We start from the raw sequence: 5,834 nt of genomic DNA, 5'->3' as shown, positions 1-5,834 counted from the left end.
TTAGATGATATTAAAACCATTAACAAATGTACTGTTTTGTTTCATAATAAAAAAGAATGTTAAATAACTTCATTAAAAAGTTTAATTACGCATATAGATAAATGGGCAGCATTTTGACCAGTAGACAGAGGATACACATTTTCAAAAACAAGACAAAATTATTTATTTTTTGGGGGGAGTGAACAGTTTGATTATCTGGGGATATACCGGGATCCTCCCCCTGGGAAGTGGGGGTCTTCCACTGGTTACCCCGCCAGTGCTCCAGGGGGCGCCAAGCGATTCCGTGCTGCGCTCGCCTGGGGGCCAGGCCTTGGAGGAGGCGAACTGCGCCGGAAGCAGCTGCCATGGGGTCCTCAGCGCCCGCTCAGACCTGCTGCCGCGGGCCTCCTGGTGCTTCTCAGGCTCCCACCGAGTCTGCGTCTCTGCGGGGCAGTGAACCTTGCCCAGAACCTTTTCCTCACAGCGCAGTTTGACGCAGGTCAGGCATTTCTGCTTCCTCGCCTCGGGCTGGACTTTGCACTTGGGTTTCTTCCAGTCCTGCCTCCGGCCGCTTTTCTGTCTGCCGGAGTTTAAATTCCAGCTTCACATGTCCCAGCTGGAAGGGCGTGCCCAGGGCGTGTCCACACTGGTCTCCCGGAAGGCCCGCTGCCCGGGCGGGTGCTTGCAGATTCCTCCAGGGTCCCCTGCAGGCCCCGCCGGCGCCCCACGCGCCCACCCACGCGGCCAGCGAGATCCGCAGCCGTCTCAGGCTACCGTGTGACCCTGGCCCTAGGAAGCGCGTATGCGCCCCTTAGTTCTCCCAGCCGCTGAGAGCCACCTCCTCCCCCGCCCCCGGGGGGGGGGGGGGGGGGGGGGCATGCCCGCAGAACGCTGGGCAGAGGCGAAGGAACCGGGAAATGTCCCTTTCTCCACACTGACCTTGGGGTCTGCCGGGTCCTCTCCACTCCCTCCCGCCCTTCCCGCGCTGTTCCCTGGGGCCCGCAGTTTCAGCAAAGTTCCCTGCCGCGCCAGGAAGCCGTCCTGGTGCCTATTCTCACCCTTCCTCCTTTTCTGGCCCGTTCTGTCTCCCTACTGGGTCTCCAACAGGAGCCCCTCTCTGACCGCTTCTCCCTCCCACCCCCCGCCGAATCTGCGGCTCCCACGGGGTATCCCCAATCCCCGGGTCAGCCACACGAGATTATTTTCAATGGGAAGATTTGAATACCACTGAATTCAGGAAAGCAGGAATCCATCTGCTCATATTTTAAATAATTTTGAAACCATAATAGCAACTATCAGTTTAAAGTTTAACCAAAGTTCAGAATACCCACCATTTTACCAGAAAGAAAACAAAACAAAACAAAAAATCTGTTATAACTAACCTACGAATTCAGTAATTTTGAAATTTTGAAATTTGAAAAGCTGCACATTTTATTCTTTTTAATCAATTGTTTTTATTCAAAAAGGTTTTTTATTCTTTTTGATCAGGGACAATTTCCTTTTTGACAGGATACAATATTAACATATGTCCCGTGGACACGTAGATTGGGTAAACTCAGGGGGTGTTCTGGAACCCATGTCCCTGTGTATACAGAGGGACAACTGCAGCTTTTTAAAAGTTTGTGTCCTGCCTTGTCCTAAAAAGGCTCCAAGGTGGATGCAAAATCATTTCATTTTTAGTTTTGTTGGTGGGATATTGCTGTTCATTCTTCTTTGTCTAAAATCCTGAGTGAAAAGAGTTAGTGCTTCAGGAACAAAGCCACAGTCTGGAAGCATATTGAGATATCCACCTTTTCTTCATGGTTTCACAAAAGGTCGTGATCATATTTCATTCGGTTGAACCGTAGGAAACTGCCAATATTTGCTGTTTTTGGCCTACAAAATGGCAAGTTCATATGATATTAAAAACAAAGGCTTCCTGGATGGGGAAAATAAGGAATCAATAAGAACCTGAAGTTTTCTGTCATGGCCTGTGGGTCACAGGTAAATAAACCTGCGTTGAGGGGACGTTGGCTGTTCAGTATTTTCCTTCTGTTTTGAGACTGTTGGAAAAAGGTCAGTTTGATTCTGCTGGGTCCCTGCACCTCGCCTTTGCAGCAGAGGGGACTTGCCATTTTACCTCTTGTCCCCAGAGTGCCCAGGAGGCTGATGCCATGTAGAAGACCTGCGGGTCGGTGAATGTGAACGGGCATCGGACACGCTGTGCACGTTGGGACACATGTGAGAAGCGTGTGCTTGCAGCAGGTCTGGGGTGAAGGCATGTTCCATCTCCTCTCCCTTCTCTGGCTTTGCAGGCCTTTGAAGTTGGTCCTGGAAAGTGAAATTAGTTAATGCTGATTAGCTCGAGGCCAAAGCCAGGATCAGGCTCATCCTTTCCTACAGTGTCCACAGCAGCAGGTCTTAAACTCCACATAACCGGAACCCGGAGAGTCGAGGTTGCGCCCTGCTTTGTGACTTGGTTGTGTGTGGTCTTGAGAAAGGGAACATGGGCTTTCTTGACTCTGAGGGGGCCGAAGAGACCTGCCCTTCACTAGGGGTGTGAAGCATTGGGCCTTCCCATCAGGAGGCAGCAGGGACTCGAGAAAGCCCCGCATGCCTTCCAGTTCCCTTATGTTGAAAAGGTTTGTACTTGGCCGTGCGGGATCATTTTGGGAGGTAAGTAGGGGGTTCATGTGGGGGTGTGCAGTATTCTTAGGTGTCAGGTGCGAAGTTGAATTTGTAGAAGCTGTGCAGATAGGAAAGGGCCTGGCGGGGAGTGCTGTTTACAGGGAGCCGATTTAACACGAGGTCTGCGCTCTCCCTGGGTCCGTGTCTGACCGGTGCCTCCTAGTCTGCAATGGGACGTTCATGTGACTCGGCGCCATCGTCCCACTCTGTGTAGACATCTGAGGATCTGTGCCCGGCTGCTCTGTTAGAGTGGTGATACTGAACTGAGAAACAGTGAACAAACCCTGAATTGGTTAGCACTGGTTCCACGGCCAGTTCTGCTGTGGTTGGAGTCATTCATAATAAAGTGTGCTGGACTCCTACGCAGAGCTCTGAATTTCAGAGACCCTTTAACTCGGCAGCTAACCAACTGCTTCCTTCAGAAGACATTTGAGTCCTCTTTACCTGCCAGGGTGACCCTGGGAGTTTGAAGATGAGTGAGACAAGCCCTCCCTGTCTTGTGGATTTTACTGTCCAGAGGGGAGACAGATGTGGATGGTGAAAGAGGCCCTATCAGAGGTCAGTGCACGTCGGTTTTATTTCTTCAGCACTTGTTGTGTTCAGGCGGTGCCCTGTGCCATGTGCAGAGCATCTGGGGACCCTGCCCATGGCATCCCAGGCACAGCTAGCATCTTTGCCACCTTCATGCTTGGTCTGAGTTTCAGGGAATGTACCGAGGACGGCTTCTGCCTTTGCTGGAGAGAGTTGGAAGTCAGGGCGTCTTTTCACAAGGAGATGATCGCCAGCTGATTCCTCAAGAAAGAGGTGGTCCCCACATGGGCAGAGCAGGGCAGCATGCACAGACCTGGGTGTGGGGTCCGGGACAGATGCATCTGCGTGGGATCTGCTGGGAGACAGCGGGGGTGAGGTGTGAAGGCAGTTGGAATTTACAGGGTAAATTATCATGAGGGTGATGCTGGGAAAACAGATAAAATCGGGACTCTCTGGGGTAAACGTGGACTTAGGGTTACCCTGGGCGTGGGTGTTTTCAGGCTCTGAAGGCAGAGATTTAGGAAACTAGGGCAGAGCTGAGCCCCAGAAGAGGATGAGACCACCTTGCGGGGATGTTGAATGATACAGGGGTGGAAACCCAGTGAATGTCCTGGGGTCGGTCCAGCAGGAAGGCAGCAGAGGAGACCGGTGCCCTCAAAGGCCCTGTGGGGCCTGCCTCTCAAAGTGCTGGGATTACAGGCATGAGCCACTGCTCCCTGCCGTTACTGGTAAAATTTCTAAGCTACTCTCTCTCATACCCACTCCCATATTTTTTTTTAAAACCAGGTTTATGGCTGTATTTTTTCCAAGGGAAACAAACAGTTACCTGTTTGAAGTACAAATGACACCGTGTTTAAAAGCCAAAAATGCCAGTTTGCACAGAAGTTTCCAAATACCCAGTTGGTTTGAGCCTTGCATTGCAGTGTCACTACCTGCTCTTAGATTTCTACACGACGTGTAGATAGCGAGGCGGGGACGGCTCGGACATCTTCAGGTTTTGATTCTACTAACTTGAGCTATATTTTCATTTATTTTGGCACACCTGTGGGTGTGGTGAGCAATGCCAGGGCATTTTGAAGTTTGTCAAAGGAACAGTTGGGAAAATGTTCATATTTTTAGCATTTTCATAGTAATAGTTATAATTTACAAAGAATTTATAATTGTGTAGTCATTATTTTGCTTTTTTCTAGATGTGCCCCTAAACAGGGTTGCTAACTAGAATTCTACATCACAGTAGATGTAGAATTCAGAACAGTACCCCTTTTGGAGCCGAAGCCTGTAATGGAGGAATTCTGCCTAGTCAGTTCACTTTAAGCGTGTTTAAAAGGTTTTCTTTATCCTTGTTGGCACCTGTGGCTATAGTTTGTTTTCACTGCTGAGGAATATTCCATGATGGAAACCGTAATTCATCTGTTTTCATATCGATGGACATTTGGATTATTTTGGGAGGGTGTGTACGTTTATTCAGCCTTCATTTTTTCAGGATTTTTTGTAGAAGATAATGTAACAGTGTAACATCCTCTGCTACGGAGCCAACATGAACCCTGATTACAGCCACACAGACTGGCACACAGACTCTCAGGCCTTGTTACCAATACACAGAACCATTTTCTCAAGTTGAAACACAGTAGCAGAACCTGAAGGCATGTGAATGGGTCCTCCGATCTTACACTTGGAATTCACTTTTTGTTACTATGTCTGCTAATTAGGAAGCATATGAATTATACAGAAATCTGAGAATGTGTAATTATATGGTTATAACAGAAAAAACCTTATTTAATACCCTAGAACACGTGGCTATGTTTTTCCCTCATGCCCCACCACTGTTTTCTTTGCTTGAAATGTGAAATGACACTTGAATACAGTTTTCTAGTGACTGTTTGTCTCACATAATTCTTCAGAGACAGAGGATGTAAAGCACATGGAGAATTTGTTTGTGGAATGTGATTTCCCGGTCGCCTCATTCAGGCCACCGCCGCCTTCCCCTCTGGCCGCCTGCACCGTGGGAAGTCTGAGGAGGTCCCTGTTTCATCCTCTGGAAGTTCTGAAAAGGAAGAAGAGGAGGGCGTGCAGGGTGTGGTACCTTTGTGTTGGTCCCTCAAGCTTTTATTTGGAGTCTTGGCTGCCTTGGTGGTTCCTGCCTTTATGTCTCTAGCTCGTGGCTTCATCCTTGTGTCTAACTCATAGGCAGACAGATGGATAGGGAAGTTGTATTCGGCCAACAGCTTGATCTTATTCTCAAGGCTCAAATCGACTGGGTATTTGGAAACTTCTGTGCAAATTGGCATTTTTGGCTTTTTAAACATGGTGTCTTATTTGTACTTCAAATGGGTAACTGGTTCTCTTGGAAAAAAATATAGCCATAAAGCTGGTTTTTTTTTTTTAAAAAAAATGGGAGTGAGTGTGAGAGAGTGGCTTAGAAATTACACCAGTAATGGCAGGGTGCAGTGGCTCACGCCTGTAATCCCAGAACTTTGAGAGGATGAGGCAGGTGGATCACCTGAGGTCAGGAGTTCGAGACCAGCCTGGCCAACATGGTGAAACCCCGTCTGTACTGAAAATTTGAAAATTATGCATGGTGATGGGCACCTGTAATCCCAGCTACTTGGGAGGCTGAGGCAGGAGAATCACTTGTACCCGGGTGGCAGAGGTTGCAG

At 48.7% G+C, this 5,834-nt stretch overlaps 1 long non-coding RNA gene across 1 annotated transcript; it reads left to right on the top strand.

Annotated features, from left to right (window-relative positions):
- The first annotated feature begins 308 nt into the window (after positions 1 to 308).
- LOC116272918 lies at positions 309 to 5,556 on the top strand. Its single transcript, XR_004181443.1, has 2 exons — positions 309 to 478; positions 1,827 to 5,556. It is a non-coding gene; the product is annotated as an uncharacterized LOC116272918 (long non-coding RNA).
- The last annotated feature ends 278 nt before the right edge of the window (positions 5,557 to 5,834 follow it).

Source organism: Papio anubis, unplaced genomic scaffold (assembly GCF_008728515.1).
Source record: "Papio anubis isolate 15944 unplaced genomic scaffold, Panubis1.0 scaffold257, whole genome shotgun sequence".
Taxonomy (NCBI): domain Eukaryota; kingdom Metazoa; phylum Chordata; class Mammalia; order Primates; family Cercopithecidae; genus Papio; species Papio anubis.
The sequence above is the reverse complement of the archived record's forward strand: the minus strand, read 5'-3'. Positions and strand labels throughout refer to the sequence as shown.